The following is a 19020-nucleotide window of genomic DNA, read 5'->3' as shown; positions in this document are numbered from 1 at the left end:
AATCTCGTGGAAGCACCGAAAAACTAATGGAAATTTGGAAAGAAACTATGCTAGAAACAGATGAAAAATAATGAGAAATGGAACCACCAGAATCAATGGTGTGAGCCTGGTGGCTCTGATACCATGTTAACGACATTGCAATGGTTGTGAATTGAAGGGAAAAATAAGGGGAAATGATGAACAAAAAGATGAACAAAGAGATATGAGAGAGAGAGTTTAGAGAGAGAAATATGATTTGTATTAACTAATCAAATGAAGATTACACATACTATTTATATAGAAATCCTAACTACTTTAACCAAATACTAACTACCTAACTATATTACTAATTGTATTACATTTTTACCCTTAATGATATTATTGCGTACTCTTGTGACTACAAAGATCAAAGCTCTACTAGTAAATAAAATCCCAAGACAAGAATATAAACAAGTAGAATAACGCAAATTTAAGCTTTGCAAAGTTAACTAAAGCAATGTGATTATACTTTTACATTCAAATTCAAATTTTCCTTCCTATAGCTCAATCGATGATGTTAATATAAAAGATTGCATGTAAAAAATAAAAAACAAATAGAATAGCATACCAAATGACAAACTCCACACACCAAACAAATCAAAAAAAAAAAAAAAAAAAAAGAAGAAGAAGAAGAAGAATTAACTGATAACATCTTAATTTGAACCGATTTTTACTACACAAGTACATGAATTACTTGGAACTGAATTTGTGAGAGAACATCATAATTATGATTTGCGCACTTCTTTCAAGAAAGGCATAAGGCATGAAATCTGCATAAATACATATTACTGCATGGGGATATACGGCCAACTGCCAAGCCATCATTTTGTTCACTGTTTTCCCGTTTCTTTGTTGTCTAAGCGAACACATTTATTTAAATAGAAGCTCTAACATTAATTTGTTCGGATAAGATCACGGGAATTACATGACATTAAGGCTAATAAAGTAGTCGAACGTGACCACCATTGCTTTACATCCTCATGAGCAATGACAGAGTTAAGAATTTTTTATCGGGTGTGCTAGCTTAAAAATTTAAATCTTTATAAATAAAAAAACTTGATGCTGTATTTTTCATAGTATCAGCTAGCTTAAAAAAAATTCACAAGGTGAGCCAAATTTTTTTTGTAATTAAACAAATACGTGTTAAAATTAAACAAATCCAAACTTGTATATGTACAAGAAGTGATGAGAAAAATAATGTAAGAAAAAGAGATGGTTTGAAAACTGTATTGTATAATTTTATATAGTTAAACCTAGATAATTCAGATTAGTGACTAAATATTTGGTGGGTTACATCCGAAAATCAATCAAAATTACATGTAAAATTTTATTTGTCACAGAAAGCTACCTGGGCTACAGCCTAGGGCAGCCTTTAACCTGGCTCCGCCAGTGCTCATGAGTCAGGAAGAGGCCGGCAGCCAAAACAAAAAAAAATATGCCAAGGAGACTCTTTCATAGCAATACTTTTCATGGATTCTTCCCATCTCATGATTTTGACATAATATTTTATAATATTGACATAAAATTATCGTTAAATACGTGGCCACGTCTCTAAACCCTAAATCCAGGATTAGCACAATTTTTTTTTTGGGAAACTAGGATTAGAACAGTTTTTATTGACTATTTTAACTAATATTTTTTTATTTGCTTCTGACTTGCCCCAATTTTTTTTACTGAATTTTTATCACAAATGGTTCATGAAATTGATTTTCACCATTAAGATGGTCTCTGAAATGGAAATCAATCAATGTGGTCGTTAAAGTGAAAATAGGTGTCACAAATCAATGTGATCCTTCCGTCACAATTCTGTTAAAAATTTCGTTAAGTGCTGATGTGGCACATAAATAGGCCCCACAAGATTTAAGGGTTTTTATCACAAATGATCCCTGAAATTGACTCACACCATCAAGATGGTCCCTGAAATTAACCCACACTATAAAGATGATGCATAAAATTGAAAATCGATGAAAGTAGTCCTTGAAAATAGGTGTCGCAAATCAATATGATCCTTCCACCACAATGAAATTTAAAAAGTAGTCCTTGTGTTTAATACCTCTTTGCACAATGAAATTTTTTTCTTATGGTATGACCTATTCCGCAGAGAGATCCATTCCATAAATTCTCAAAGAACAAGGCTTAACCAAGGCCTAAGATGGGGTTTGGAAATAGTTTTCAATCAACAATAGACACACACCTCAATTATAACCTTATTATCTCAAGGCAGACCTTGCCATTCTTTGAGTCACCAAATCACCAAGGAAGCCGCCAAATAAGCTCTCCAAGATTAAGGTTGTGAAGATATTGTTCGCTTAAATGTTAACGGTGATGTCCCAAAAGTCATTGCCAATCAGCCAAGCCGTCACCAAAGGTGATCTCGATCCAGGTTCAATTCGGTGAAGGGCGTCAAAGTGTGTAAAGATGAATGTATTGGGATTTTTAATTTTTTAATTTTAATTTTTTAAATTTATTATTATTATTTATGAATAGATAGCAAAGATGGTAGAGGAATGTGGATTGGTATTGAAGGTCAATACAAACGATATTTCTATTCTAAAATTTAAAAAGCAAGGAGTTTGAACACAAAGCCACCCATTTACCTGCTTTAATTCACTCTTCTTCCAGTTTTTACTTTTGTCGTTCACATATGTCCGTTAATTAATTTCCTAAGAAAATTAACAGAAGTAATTTGGTGGTTTACACGCTATTTTCATACTTCTTTTTGTCAATATTTTTACAGTTTATCTCACCTATTCGTTTTTTTTTTTTACTGTTTGTTCGAGTGAAAGTCTTCAAACTTGTGTACACATGATGTTCTTGGATTTTTTTCGTGAGTCATTGATTCATATCATCCATATATGGAAATTATGAGTTGGTAGTTGAATAGAGATATTCAAGATTGTCGATTGAATCACTATCGACATGCATTCGAAAGAGTCACTAATTGAAGACTACTGATAATCCAACAGAAGTGCCTAATAATATAGTTGCATATATTTACCAAAATTTTCCACCTAACAGCTTAATTTTTCAGTTGTGTTTGTGAATGCGACTAGCTATTATCCCAAGTGTAATTTGATTATTTATTAGTTACCCCGATTCTGACAATTATATATCTTGTCACCATAGTTTTTTGTTTTTCATCCTACTTATAGATAGGAATGTGGGAGGAGCAAATCTACAATACAAGACTTTATTTTAGAGACAATGATATTGTGAGGCAGAGATTTTTAGCCGAATTGCACGATGTATCAATCATAATTTAGTTCAATATTTATACTAATGGAGTTGAACAAAAAAAATTCAGAGAGTAATAACACTAAATTGTTATAACAATAAAATTTATTTACAAAATCATTTTGCAAGGGAGATGTTACCAAATAATTGATGGAGACAGTCTTCTTCTCTTTTTTACCCTTCCTGTTAATGAAAGCTGATAATTATATATACGTGTCAATAAACCAACAAATACATTCTTTTCCAATTTTGAGCACAATCGCCAGTTTTTGCGAGTTTAAATTTCCTGCATTTATTTTGTATGATATTTTTATGGCATCTCTTTATCATAGATTGACATTGTGTATAAAATTAATCATATTATTTAATACGTATCTATTAATAATAAATGCTATAAAATCCACAAATAAAATAAGTACACTTGATCTCATTTTTTGCAATGACACTACAATAATAAAAACGAAATTGACGAGTAAAAGTTTCCAACAGAAAATGAAAGTAAAAAACTAAAAGTTAAAAAGGTAGCTTGTATCAGAAGCTGTGGAGTATATAGCTTCTAATCTAAAACCATTTATAATGGCTTATTCCCACTTATTGTTGATTAAACTCCACATACTTAATACACTCTACATTTACTTTTTCAATTAAAAATTATCTTAATAAACCCCACAGACTTTCTCATAATACCCTTACACCCCTCATTCTCATACACCTAATATTTTCCACATACACCCCACATTCTTCAAATCTTATAATACTCATTTTCAATTTTTATAAACTAAATTGACATAGGATTAAAACCCTGACATTCTCTAAAAAGAGAAGTCTACAATCTGGTCTGTTGAGCTTGAGTTTCATTGGGTCCTCACAACCAATCTCCTTTTCTTTGTCTCTTAAGTCTTTTGCTAACAAAAAAGGATTTATGCTAAAAAATGGCAAGTAAACAGAGCAAAAGTAAACCCCAGAAGATGAATAAGAACGGAAAAGGTGCTGCTAGGTTGGGCTCCTATGAAATTGGGTAGTATGGAAAGCAAAAGCAGGCTTAAATAATCACCGATGTCATTGAATAATTAAAACAATGACAAATATGAAATTTTACCTCATGTGAAGCTTCCAAAATATTGATATCATGTTTCATTCGTTAATTTTTTTCTCAATCAACGTGTTTATAGTTTTAATAGTTAGAATTCTATTCAACAATGGAGTGGAGGGTGAGAGGGGTTTTGATAGTTGAAGAAGATAAATAATACGTTAAAAGTAATTTGGGGTGTATTAAGAAATTTCTTATTTTCTTTAAACCTCATAAGGTCGAAATTGTCATTGCATAGTAGGTTACATAAGCCACTTAATATTAAATTTTAATGTGGGATGCTAATAAAAATAGCCTTTATAATTTATATCAGACAAAATCTAGGTCACGGAATAGGACGCTGCCATGCATGCATATGGGATCGGTCTCATGTTCAAATCCACCACAAAAATATTTTCGAGACAAAATTAATTAAGCATAAATTAAACTATATTTGATATAATATTTTGTTTGATAGGTTAGTGTTGTGGCCTATATTTAACTGGCAGGGAAAGGGGGTCGGCGGCACAGAGAGAATAGAGAGAAAGATGTGTTTGTAGGGTTATGTAATAAGAGAGAGAGAGAGAGAGAAGAAATCATTCTCCTCCAAGAAATACAAGTCCTAATAGGGAAGAATAACTAGAATAAAATCTAATCTAGGATTTGCACAATCACACTTAAACACGAAGTTTATAACACTCCCCCTTGAGTGTGTAAATACTCAAGTAGATTCGGCATCATGTAGAGGTTGAGGAAGTCGACTCGTCGACACTGATTCTGGGAACATGTTATTCTCAATAAGGTAGGAACTTGCATAAGGAACTAAGTCTCACCCAAAAACTCTATGGCTATGGTAAAAACCCGAGTAGGGACAAAACCCATAGTCTAAGGAAAAATGTGTGAGTAATGTAAAGTCAAATGAAACGTTTACTGGACGTCATCAGGGATATGATCAACCTAAAGTGGGTGCCTCGTCAAAACCTCGATAGGTAGCAAAAACGCAGTGGGAAAAATGCTCCTAATCGTAGGGAAAAATAGTACATTAAGATTAAGCAAGTATACTTTAGGATACTCCCCCCGAGTTTGACATAATTCCAAAGTGAACTAGCAATGTTACAACTCAGAAAATTTATGCATACCAATTCCTTGAACAAGCTTCTGAAATCTCACCTTCTGATGCTCTTGTTGTTGATGTGAGAAGAAGAACTTCGGCGTAATGTGCTTGGTGTTGTCTCATTCGATGTAACCCTTTTTGAGTTGTTCGATGAATGTTGCGTTATCTTCATAGATTGTCTTCGGGACATCAATGACGGGGTAAAGATCGCATGAGCTACAAATATGGTCCACAACTACTCTCAACCAAAAGCATTCTCGAGTTGCTTCATGTAAGGCTAGAATTTTAGCATGGATAGATGAAGTGGCAACTAAGGCCTATTTAGTTGACCTCTAAGAGATTGTGGTGCCTCAAGCAGTAAATACATAACTCATTTGAGAGTGTGCCTTAGGCAGATCAGATAAGTATCATGTGTCGGCATAATAAATAAGGTAAGAATCGACTTGAGATAAGGGGGTGTGGCATTACTCGAGGATCTGTAAGGATAGAACAATCCCAGGTCTGTAGTACCCTTAACGTAGCAGAAAATATATTTAAATTCAGTCTAGTTTCTGCGTGTTGGTGCATTACTATATCATACCAAAAGATTAACAGCGAATGAGATGTCGGGTCTAGTACATTAAGCTAAGTACAATAAAGCGCTTATCGCACTTAGATAAGGAACTTTAGGTTCCAAAATCTCTTCATCATCCTCATTCGGACGGAAGGAATCTCGTTTTGCATCTAGCGATCGAACGACCATAGGAGTACTCAAAGGTTTCGCTTTATCCTCATTAAATCGGCGCAATACCTTATGAGTGTAGTTCATTTGATGTACTAAGATTCCATTCTAACGGTGCTTTATCTCGAGACCGAGATAGTATCAAGTATTTCCTAGATCTTTCATCTCAAATTTTGACTTCAGGTGCGCGGCAGTTCTTGCGAGCTTCTCAGGAGTTCTGATGAGGTTCATGTTGTCGACATAAATTGCAACTAACGCAAAATCGGAATATGACTTCTTAATGAACACACAAGGGCATAGTTTGTTGTTCACATATCTCTGACTAGTCAAATACTCACTTAGACGGTTATACCACATTCTTCTGGATTGCTTCAAACCATAGAGTGAATGTCAAGCCGAATTGAGAGCGTGTTCCGGGGTTTGGAAATATTTGATCCAGTCAATGTAAGTTATTCGGGAACTTTCATATAAATTTTCGTATCAAGCTCCTCATAGAGATACACAGGTACTACGTCCATCAGCTACATACTCAGTTTTTCGAAAACTACCAAACTGATAAGGTAGTGAAAAGTAATCACATCCATAACGGGTGAATAAGTTTCGTCATAGTCAATCTCGGGGCGTTGTGAAAAGCCTTATGCAACAAGACGCGCTTTGTAACGCACACTTTCGTTATTCTCATTACGTTTTCGAACGAAAACTCACTTGTAGCCAACGGACTTCACATATGGAGGAGTAAGAGCTATAAGTCCAAACACCTTATGTTTCACAAGCGAATTGAGTTCGACTTGGATTACTTGTTTCCAATTTGACCAATTGGTTCTATGTCGATGATCATCTCATTTCAACACTAAACATCATCCAATAAGCATAATAGACCAAAATCTCATGATTCTCGGGAGGTGGATTCGTCTCTTCAAGGACGCTTTCGTAATCTAGAATTTCTTCATGAGTTGGATAGAATAAGTAAACGACAGTCGAATTCACGGTAAGCTCTTCAAGTGCTTATGTCATGGGTTTCCTATTCTGGGGGTGTGAATCCTTTGAATCAAAAAGTCTGCCACGCTTTTGTGTAGGGGCAGAGGATTGGCTAGCCACTAATGTACACAGATCGGCCAAAGTGGCGTCTCGGGCCTCCAGGAGGGAAGTTCGTTGTACATTTGGTACATTCATCTTTGCAGGCACATTTGCAGTTGGAATATGTGATCTTATCACTCGTGCTAGATTGATGAAAACATCTGGCATGCTCTGAGCTATGCTCTGGATATCTAATATGCGCTACATTTCAGTATCAGACTAAGTTGTGCGGGGATCTAAATGAGACGAAGTGGGAGTCGTCAATGATAATTCACGTCGTTCTTCAGGAACGTTGGCGTTCTTATCCGGGAAGACTGTTTCATAGAAGTGATAATCCGTAAAACAAGCGATAAACTGATCGCCTGTCAAAGGTTCTAAGTAACGAATAATCGAAGGAGAATCAAATCCGACATAGATTCCCATCATTCGCTAATGCCCTATTTTTTTACGTAAGGGCAGTGAAATCGGCACATAGACCTCACAACCAAAAACGCGCATATGCGATATGTCAAGTTTGTATATGGTAACCAACTGATGGGCGCTATATGGTTGGGTTGCAACAGGCCTCAGGCGGACCAAAATGGTTGCGTGCAATATTGCATGGCCTCAAGTTGCGATCAAAAGCTTGGTATATATGACCAACGATTGAACAATTGTGACAACCTGTCCCTAAATTTACGATTTTATTAATATTAGAAGAGTAAATTGACTAAAATGCCCTTGAGGAGATTGTTGACTTTTGTTGACCGTTATTTCATGATATGTACAAGCTTCTAGTTTATCGTAATCTCGAAGTACTTGGTGGTACGAACGCATAGGCATAAACGAAATCGAAATTAGAGTTACGACTAAGATTTTACGGAATTACAAATCCGAAACATACTTTCGTAAAAATTACTATTTTATAGTTTATATACTTATTTATTTATTCAAACTTTTATATTATTATTTAATATTTTTAAAGAAAGATATTTTAATATTTTAATTATGCTTTTTTACCGTGAGGCCCACACACAGACACACAAAGCGCTCATCTCACTTCTTTCCACGCGTCCCTCATTTCCAGAGCTCTTGGGCTCTCTTTTCTCTTTTCTCTCTCTCCTTCCTTTCTCTCTCTCGCTCTTCACTCTCCCTCTCAATCTTTCTCAGCCACCCTATTTTTCTCTGATAGTAGACCATCACCACTACCACTCGTCATTTCGATGAGCACCACCTATGGAATCTCCTCATCAAAAACCTAATCTGGTGAGTTCTCGTCGTTTCAGACGAAGGTAAGGCTTGGAACCTCCCTATAAATTTGTAGATCGTACCTAGGACTACAATTGTGATGTTTTTGAGTTGATTTAGTGGTGTTTGGACATAAGAACCATGTCAGGGAAGAACTTCCCAATTTCGGATGAGCCACCATGAGTCGCAGATGCTTTTCTGAGCACGACAAGACCTTATGTTGGTATATTTCTCTTCCTCTCCTTTCAAGCTTCAAATTGGTATATTAGATTGCTAGTATTAGTTAAGTTTCGAAGCTAGGTGGAGCCGGGAACGTTTCCTGCCAAGTTTCTAGGGTTCCGACGGTTGCAGTGGCAACCGGCCGGAGAAGAAGAAAAAGAAAAAGAAAAGGTGCCTTGGGCCCAAAACCCGGTCCAAAGTCTTTGGCCCAAATTTTAGCCCAACTGGCCCAAACCTTTGGGCCAATGTTCTAGCCCAGCCCATTTCCAAAATGGGCTCAGAATATTCTCAGGAATATTCTTGGAATATTCTTAGAATGTTTTATGTGTTGACTTTTTCAGAATTTTCTTGAAAACCCTCATAGCCTAATTTCGACGCTCCGAGTCCATTTTTGGCATGAAATTTTAAAGTTTTAAGGTAGTTGACCATCATAGCATTTTGGTTGACTTTTTAAGGTTGATCGTTGACTTTTTGTTAACTTTTTATGAAATTGCCCTGGACCCTCTTTAGCATGTTTCGACACCCTGATTCCAAATCGACACTATGTTTCCCCAAATTTAATTGTTTTAGTGGAGTTTTACTAATGGATCCTAATATGATGCTTAGGTGAGATTATTATCGGTGACTCTAGCTTTCTTAGTTGGAACGGTTACGACCTCACAAATATATGTGAGTGGGTCTTTTCTTTTATGTAGTATATATATAATTGTCAGTTTCCATTTATATATTTCATAAAGAGTTTTCCACAATATGCCTAGATTAGCGTGACGTTATTAAGATGCGCATTGATAGAAATTATGACATTATGCTACATCAAATGGGATGCATAGGTATGCATATTATTATTGATGCCTTAAGTATATTTATGGATGTGAATAATATTATGTTGACTAGAATTATCAAATCATTGTGGCATGACTATATTTATGTTATCTGCTCATCGTTTGCTGCACCGGTGTTAGTACTTACCCAGGCCAGGGCCAATCTTTCATGTGTATGTGCACATCGCACTGTATGCTCACTTTGGATCCATTGTAGGTGCTAGTCCTGTCTTAGATTGCTATAGGAAATTAGGACTCGTATGTGTTGCGCATAGCGCCAATCTTCACGTGATTGTATTACTAGAGCGTATATCATTATTACACCCAGTCATGTTCATGTTAGAATATCTCTGCATGAACTATTATGTCAGCATGTGTCGATGAACACGCGATATGATATGTTTGCTTATGCGAGATTATGTGATTACAAATGTGCTTACTTACGAAATATTATGTTGTATTGAATTCTTGAGATTTTGTAGGCTACAATAAGTATTTTCTTACTATACGTAGTATGTATATTTTGGAAACTATACTTGTTTTACAGTGAAGGGTTATTATGTTTTTGAAAAGGTTTTTACAAAGCTTTGTTTTTTAGGCCCATTCACCCTTGTTTTTTGCCCCCCCAGGTTTTCGCGATGAGTTTTTGTGTCGACAAGAATTCTTGGCAAATCTTGGTATAGGTGTTACCTTTAATGGTATAATTCTCATCCTACATTACTGTATTTTACTTATGCTCTGACATCACGTGTTAAATGGGTTCATTCCCGTTTACAAGCGCACTCTTATATTTAGGCACTTTTATGTTTAAATTTATTTACATTTTCCACATCACTACACTGTATGGCTTTGTCACCCTCCGGGTGTCGGCCAACACAGCTCGATTCGGAGTCCAGGTGGACATTTAGAGTCAGGGTGTGTCAACAATCATTTGTAAGTGCTTAATGAATGTCCTGCCAGGCTATTCTGGATGTAAACATAAGGTAATGGATGCTCAACTTCAACCTAACCAATATGCAATAGTCATCAAAAGTTTTAGATGTGAATTATCCAACATTATCCAATCGAATATATTTGATCGGATAATCAGGGTGGTGAGCCCTGAGCTTGATAACCTGAGCCAACAGTTTGGAGAATGTAGTGTTCCTTGTGGACAACAAGCACACATGTGACCAATGTGTGGAAGCATCAACCAAAACCATAAAATATCTAAATGGTCTGCAAGGATGGTGAATTAGTCCACAAATGTCCCCTTGAATCATTTGTAGGAAAAATAGAAGGATTTGATCGAATCTTGTCATAAGAAGGCTTAATAATAAGTTTTCTCATGAAGCAGGTTTGACATTTGATTCCTTGCATCAAACCTAAACTTCGGGTTAGTGGATGCCTGTGTGATGATTTGAGCATACAGCGCATCATTGTTCATCCAAGTTGTCCCAAACAATCATGCCAAAGTGTAATTTCGTGCGTGATCCCAGAGGTAGGGATGGCCACATAGTGGCTTTCTATAGGGCGTATGGTCATAGTATACAGACCACTTAGGATACGCTCCATCTTCTCTAGAATACGTTTCTGGCCATATTCATAAGAAGTTATGCATAGAAATTCAACTCCATTTTCTACATAGGTTTCAACGTGGTAATTATTTTCTCTAATGTCCTTAAAACTCAACAACATTCTTCCGGAACATGGAGAATAGAATGCCTCATCAATGGTCAAAATTGTACCATTGGAAAACATTATATGTGCCTTACCGTATCATCTCGATCAGGTTGGATGAGCCTGAGAGGGTTGTCAGAGATGCATTCTTAAGTATGAAGTTATTGAAATAGATGCGTTCACGTAAAACAATGTGCGTGGTTGCACTATCTGTCAGACAACTAACTTTCCCACTAGTCATACCTATAATAAAAATTAATTTGAATCGGTCACATGCATAAAAGTTCTAAAAACAAATATCCATTCAAGATAATTTAAGTATTCAAGGATGGTAATTAATTAAAAACTTAATATCCAAACAAAAATCACCAATAAATAATCCAAACATAAAGGAAAATTGTTCAAAAAATTAAACTAAAAACAAAGGGGGGTTCAGCCACTAGGTGGAATTCGGCCCCATTATCTAAATTTCAACTAGAAAATAGTTTATGTCTAAGATTCTAATCTTCCATAGGGGTAATAGCCTCTTGAAAGTGAGAAACCTCCATCTTGGTACTCTCTGGTTCATCCACTTGCACAAAGTTTGATTCAAACTTTTTACAATGAGAATGATATTCAGCTACAACCTTATGGGGAGCTTAGCAAACACGGGACCAATGGTCTTTTCAATCCAATCACAGCGATAGCATATGTCTGCATCCATGGTTTCAGGTGTTTTGCTCTTATTCTTGAAGTTTGGGGCATTTGGAAAGAGGTTAGGGCGCTTTTGGGCTCGGCTCCCTCCCTTAGATGGGCCTTGGCTTTGTTGACCTTGATGGGGTGACTTCTAGCCGCCCCTACCATGCCTATATTGGCGTTTTGGGCATTTGTTTGTGTTATAATGTGCTTTAGGCACATTAGTCATCGCAGTAGGTCAAGCTTGATGATGTTTCATCAACAACTGATTTTGTTTTTCAACGAGAAGTAAAATAGAGATCAAATCAGAAAACTTAGTGAACTTATAAGCCTTATATTGTTGTTGTATGACAATATTAGTAGCAGAGAAGGTCGAATATGTCTTTTCCAGTAGATTTTCTTCAGTCAAGGTCTCGTTACAGAACTTAAGAAGTGATCAGATTTGACAAACTTCATAATAATATTCATTCACAGACTTAAAGTCTTGGAAGCGCAAATGCTGCTAGTCATGTCTTGCTTCAAGCAAGAAGATGTCATTTTGGTGATCAAAGCGATCAGCCAAAGCGACCCATATTGCTCGTGGATCCTCATCAGCAAAGTACTCGGTTTGCAGTGCATCATGATTATGTCTTCGGATGAAGATCATGGCAGTTGCTTTCTCAGCTTCACCAACCAGGTTGTCCGTCTCATCTTCAATTGCAGGATGGAAATTCTTTGCAGTGGGGTGGAGCGTCACATCTTGGATCCACTTGAGGTAGTTTCTTCTGGAGACCTCCAAAGTGGTAAAGTTGAGTTTGTTCAAATTCGACATGTTCCTCTCACAAAATAAATGGACAAGATGTGATTAGTGTAATGGAGAAAAAAAATTAATCCATTCACATAGGAGTAGAACATTCAGGTTCTAATAGACATGTATTAGTTTAAATTCGCATGAAAAAGCTTCAGGTTTTCATGGGTGATGTTTTTAAGGAAAACTTCAGGTTTTCAAAGAAGGCATGTTTCTAGAAACTTCAGGTTTCCAAATAATTATGAACTTCAGGTTCATATGTTCCTGCAAACAAACACAAATATATATAAATAAATATGCAACAAGAAAATATGCAATAGAACTTCAAGTCTATAATTATAATTGAATTAATTATTTGGACTTCGGGGCAAATTTAAAGTGTAGATGCAAAATTATAAAACCCAAAAGTACCTGAAAAATAGGCAATTAACACTCGGGGCCCAAAAATTTGGAACAAAGCCCACGGATAGGCTGAGTAAACTGGTGCCTTGAGGCCCAGGCCCAAAAATGGGCTGGGGTAAGCATAAGTGTATCATGTAGGTAGACCCAGCATCACAAAAAACATGTTGCAGGTGCAAACCCAAAGACAAAGGCCCAAACGGGCTCTGATCTGGTGCTTCGTGGACATATGTACCCAAGGGGACGTAATCCTGTGTGTCGCGGTACATGGGTGCCGTAATAGCCACGCGAGTTATGATTATCCATGGGGCGAGACACGAGAACACGTGAACACGTGGCCAAAGAGGGCTGGTGTTAGGCCGAGAAGAGCTCTAAAGCTCAAAGGGCTGGTGCTCACTGAGAACGAGCCAAGCCCAAGTGGGCTTGGGGTTTGAACCAAACACCTCAGCCCTAGTTGGGTGAACTCGCCGAAGAAAAAGATCGGCGCCACTGTTTTAGGCGATCGTGTTGTGGTGCAACAATCACGGTAAAAAAAACTGTGGGTTCGACGATGACCTAGAGAGGTAAACAGAGAGTAAAGACTCTCAATGTGTTTAGAAAACCTAGAAAAATTAACTAGGAATTTCAAAGAAAAACCGGTGAGATTCGAACCAATCTTGGTCAAAAACCCATCAAGGGACGATCTTCAGGTTGTCGGGATGTTAAGACAAGGATTGAAAGTCAGGATTGGGCTACAGGCCCACCTGTGAGGAAGAATACGCCATGGAAGGCGTTGGGTTTTTTTTTGGGTTTCAAAACAAGAGCCCATAACTTTGGCTTCTTGATCTCCCGGCTTGGCTCAACCACACAGGCTACAGGCCGAGGGCTAGTGGCTCGACGGCTTTGTGGTTCGCCAGCCACGGCTCACATAGTGGAGGGGTTTAGAATGAATCCCTAATCCATATTTTAATAATTTTTTTATTCAATTTTAGATTAATTCAATGCATATTCATATAAATAATTTAATGCATGGACATATATTTGATGCAATTCATGGCAATATCAAATTCACATAATTCAACAATTATGGATATAATGCATGCACAATTTATGTAGAATCTAAAATTTGAATAAACATAAAGTTGAGTCATGCATTATGGTGAATGTTCATGCTATCAGAGCTACAAAAACATCGAGATAAAAACCGTTGTTTTGAAAGAACGTGATTGCGTGATAATATTAGTGAACTGGTTTGATGCAAAAAACTTCCACGTCAGATTCCTAAGCGCAATGGTAGAAGCATATTGATAACGTGTTGTGGCCTATATTTAACTGACAGAGGAAAGGCGCCGGCAGCACAGAGAGAGAATAGAGAGAGATGTGTTTGTAGGGTTGTGTAGATTATGCTGTTATTCCCCCTACGCAATGCTTTTATTTATAGTAATAAGAGAGTGAATAAATCCTTCTCTTCCAAGGAATACAAGTCCTAATAGGGAAGAACAACTAGAATCAAATCCAATCTGGGATTTACACAATCACACTTAAACAAGAAGTTTATAACAATTATCTAATTAATTCATATTATTAAAGTGTAACTATGTCCTCACAGCCTCAACGAACATAAATCCCGTTCCCATCTTATTAGTCATTACCTTGGGTCGGCCGAACATCACAAACATAAACAGAAAACAAAATTAACGAAAAATATGTTTTACATGATAAACAATCTGATCAAGGAACATTTCTAGGAAAAATCTATGTAGGGCATTCCGTTCGCATGGTTTCAAATTTTTTTTTATCATTGCATCATTTCCCCAGGGACTGATGAAGGACTTTTCTAGAAAAAATTCAATGGCTAGAATCTTACGGAAAATTCAACTTAATAGAAAATTCCAAAGCAAATGGAGAGTCTTCTTCAAGCGTAACAAATCAGGCTCTCAATGAAAGCACCAATTTGTGGTAGCAAAAATCCATCTGGGGAGAAGAGGGGGATTTGACCAATGGATCTTTGATGCCTAAGGCTTACTAGTAAATGGTGGAAATGAGGTATTTAAGGGAGGTGGCCGGCCATGAGGTTAGTGTTTTTCTCTACACATGACGGGGTCCCATTGACCAAAGTTGTGTCATTTATATAATGGATGAGGAAAGATTTATCCTAAGATATTAATTAGGAGATAATATCGCGGGATTATCAAATAAGTATTATTGATTGATTGTGATGAAGATTCCTTGCTTGTTTGAGTTAATCTTCAATTAGAAAGGTATTAAAGATTGACACACCCCGACCTAAATCAAGGAATGTTGGCCGTCACGTAAGGGTGACGTAGCCATGTGCGCAGTGCGAAAGTGATAGTTATATGAATATGTGGGTAAATAAAAACCAAACTAGCTAATTTACACTAGGTAAGTATATAAGTACTAGTGAAGGTGTTTAGAGTATAGATACACATAACTTGAGCATAGGTACCAAAGTGCAGTCCAACAGGCTAAGTATTAATTATACAGGACATGAATCGAAGTCTGTCAGAACCGTCGTAGAGTTCTTGTGAGCCACCAACATGAACTTCTAACTAGAACTTGGAAGAGTGTGTGGGACGTCAGAAAATTATTCTAAAAATATGGGGATGCTCGTGGTGTTGAGTAGGCCACAAAGGTATATTCAAACATCCTAATTGAGCAACGTATGAGATGTAATTACAAGGTTTTGGTTATGTGCTTAAAATTAATGTTAAATTAGTTGTTTCGCATATAGGTTAGACATTTCCGGAGGACGAGCGTAGCCAAGCTAGACTCGGGGGTTACGACCTTGCTATATACCAGTGAGTGGGCTTTTGGTTATATACAAGGAAGAAAATATCGGTAATATCGAAAATATCGGTAGTCCGAAAACACGGAAATATCGATGGAAATATCGGGATAATATCGATATCGATAAAAATTACATGGAAACCACGGAAATTGTAAGAAAAACTTGGAAATTTTTAATGAAACTTTGCAGGATGTTTATTTAGTCAATTATCTATTAGTTTATCACAAAAAATTGGAAGGAAATGCATTGCATGATGGATTTAACTTATTTAAGTTGATTATATAGCGAGCTGTCAAACATTGTGAGTGTAGAAAATATGTAGTAGTTAATGAAAGAAGTTTAAACATACCATAATCATTTATATATAATTAATTAGTACAATATTGAGAGGTTTTATTTAGGATATTAAAAAAAAAAAAGGAAGTGAATAAAATGATGAAGAATAATGTGCCGAATTTGACACTGGTTTTCCGGCCAAACCACGGCGAGTTAGCCGGCGTACAAGGTATCAATCTCTTCGTCTCGTCGAGTAGTACAATTTTCCTTTTTGTTTCACTCAATTTCGTTGAGTATTGAAAAAGTTATACTCATTTGAATCTTACCCAGTTTCCGGCCACCTCAGTGACTTTCGAGGAATTTTCCGGCCAAACCACAACAATTCAGACGTCGTGTGAGGTACCATTCTCTTCGTCTCTTCGAGGGCTACAACTTTCGTTTTTGTCTTGCTTGATTTTGTTGAGTTTTGAAAACGTTATGGCCGTTTAAAGTGGGTGTGGATTTCCGGCTGAAATTCCTATTTTCTTCCTTGGTCGAGTCCCACATCGCCCATGCGAGGGCAGTGAGCAACCAAGAAGGCTTATAAAACCCACATTCCAAATCTGAGAAAACCATGACTTGGTTGGCCTTTGGGCTATGATCAAGTTGAGTATGTGTTGAGATTTCTCAACATTTTTAAGTATTTTTGAATATTATATCGTGATATTATCGATAATTTTGAAAATATTGCGATATTTTTGATATTATTGATAATATTGCGATATTTTGACGAAAATCATTTGGATTGTTAAAAAAATATCGGACCTTCAAAAAAACGATAATTTCGCTGAAATATTGCATTGATTTTTTCTTCCTTGGTTATATATATATATATTTACATTTTCCCAGAAATTGTTTTAAATGGATTTACGTTTTTAAATGCCATGTCAATTGCATTACGTTTTAGTTTATGCATTAGTATTGATATGCATATTATTGCTTAATGCTGCGGACGCTCGGGTAAGCTTCATGTGAGTATATATTGATAATAATGATTGTAGTGTGTATGGTTATGTTGAGATACATTTAATGCTCATTATCCTGCACCCCAGTGTTAGTGCTCTGCCCGAGGCTAGGGCTTAGCCTTCACGTGATCGTTCACCTCTTGCACGAAGATCCTTACGTCAGATTCCCGATCCTTACGTCGGATTCCCGATCTGACCGTCAGATCGTGGTAAGATTTTAGTATGTTATTCTAGAAACATAATGTGGATCATGTAAGCCTTATATGTATATTCCCATATCTACCTAGCACGAGGCCTTTTGGGAGCTCACTGGCTTCGGGTTCCATCAGAACTCCGAAGTTAAGCGAGTTTGCGCGAGAGCAATCCCATGATGGGTGACCTACTAGGAAGTTCTCGTGTGAGTTCCCAAAAACAAAACCGTGAGGGCGTGGTCGGGGCCCAAAGCGGACAATATCGTGCTACGGTGGAGTCAAGCCTGGGATGTGATGGGGGCCCAGGCTGGGATGTGACAAAGATATAATTTGATGATTAATCCTATCGTTAATGTCTTTGACATTACTCAAGCCTCCAGGGATGTTAAACTTCGTGTGAGAATATTTGTGTGCCCGACCTATTTAATGAAGGCAATCTAGGAAAAATCCACATGTCGTCATTTGAATATTTTTAGATTATTTTTTACTCCACATGAATCATGACCACACATTAGATTATCTCGTTAAAATTGCGAAAGTAATTTTCCTACATGCAATTATTAGGCTCGTAGTAAAACTTTCAACACAATCAAACCAACTTTACACGTATCAACAGGTCGAAGACTAACTATTCACACATCTTTGTTATGTGACTGGTTTTGTGGAGAAATTTTTCGTTGTGACGGGAACACAAGTGGTACATCACGTATTTTAATAGAAATGATGAAAATTTGTATTTTTTAAGTTATTAACTTTTTAGCACACATATCTCACCATTTGTGTAGTGACACGTCGTGTACCATCCCGTGTACCGGTCACATTGAAAAATCTCTCGGTTTTGTGAGAAGAAAACCTCCCTTACAAGCAATCAATGAACTTCAAAAATAAAGAACCCTATTTGAGGTCTTTAAATCCAATATTCATTCCTTTTAAGAGTTCAATTCAATCCAACTTACTTAGTTTACTTGGACTGAATTGTTAAAGTAAAACCTAATATGCATATGTTAAAACCAATGTAATTTAGATTTGCTTATATGTTCATTATATTAAACTACTCGATTGTTAGTTGTTACCACATAAGTATGCACTACACTTTATTATACTCTATGTACAAATGCACAAGGCCAACCCCCGAAAGAAGACATCAATTCTTGCCCAATTGGCTTTGACAGATTTATCTATCTTCTTCTATATATAAAGAGAATGGAAAATGTGAATAGTGTTTTGATGTCACCAAGCTTCAACAAAAATATTTGGACAAATATGCCCCCCAAAAGAAAAAACTTCAAAGACATTCCCAAATAATGTATCAAATAAGGCAAGGGCATTTTTGTCATTTTAATAGTATTTTTTTAATAATTAATTTTGTTTGTTTGTTTGTGTGTATGTTTTTTGTTTTTTGTTTTTAATTAGTACCTCACAATAGGCTAGCAATAATGTGATTCAATTTCTCTATTTTTAAACACGTTCAAAACATCTTAAGAGGCGTGTAATGCCAGTTATAAAAAAATTCATTCGCACGTGGATAATAATGTGATTAAATTAGTTATCAAATGATTGTTTTTTTTAACAAACAATATTATCTACACTAAGGGGAGGTGGGCTTAACCTCATAATGAGTTAGCAATAATGTGATTTAATAAGTTGTTTATTAAATATTATTTTCTCTATTTTAAACACGTTCAAAACATCTTAAGAAGCATGTAATGTTAGTTATAAAAAAAGAAATTTCACACGTAGA

The sequence above is a fragment of the Malus domestica genome, chromosome 14 (genome assembly GCF_042453785.1).
Source record: "Malus domestica chromosome 14, GDT2T_hap1".
NCBI classification, from domain to species: domain Eukaryota; kingdom Viridiplantae; phylum Streptophyta; class Magnoliopsida; order Rosales; family Rosaceae; genus Malus; species Malus domestica.
The sequence above is the reverse complement of the archived record's forward strand: the minus strand, read 5'-3'. Positions refer to the sequence as shown.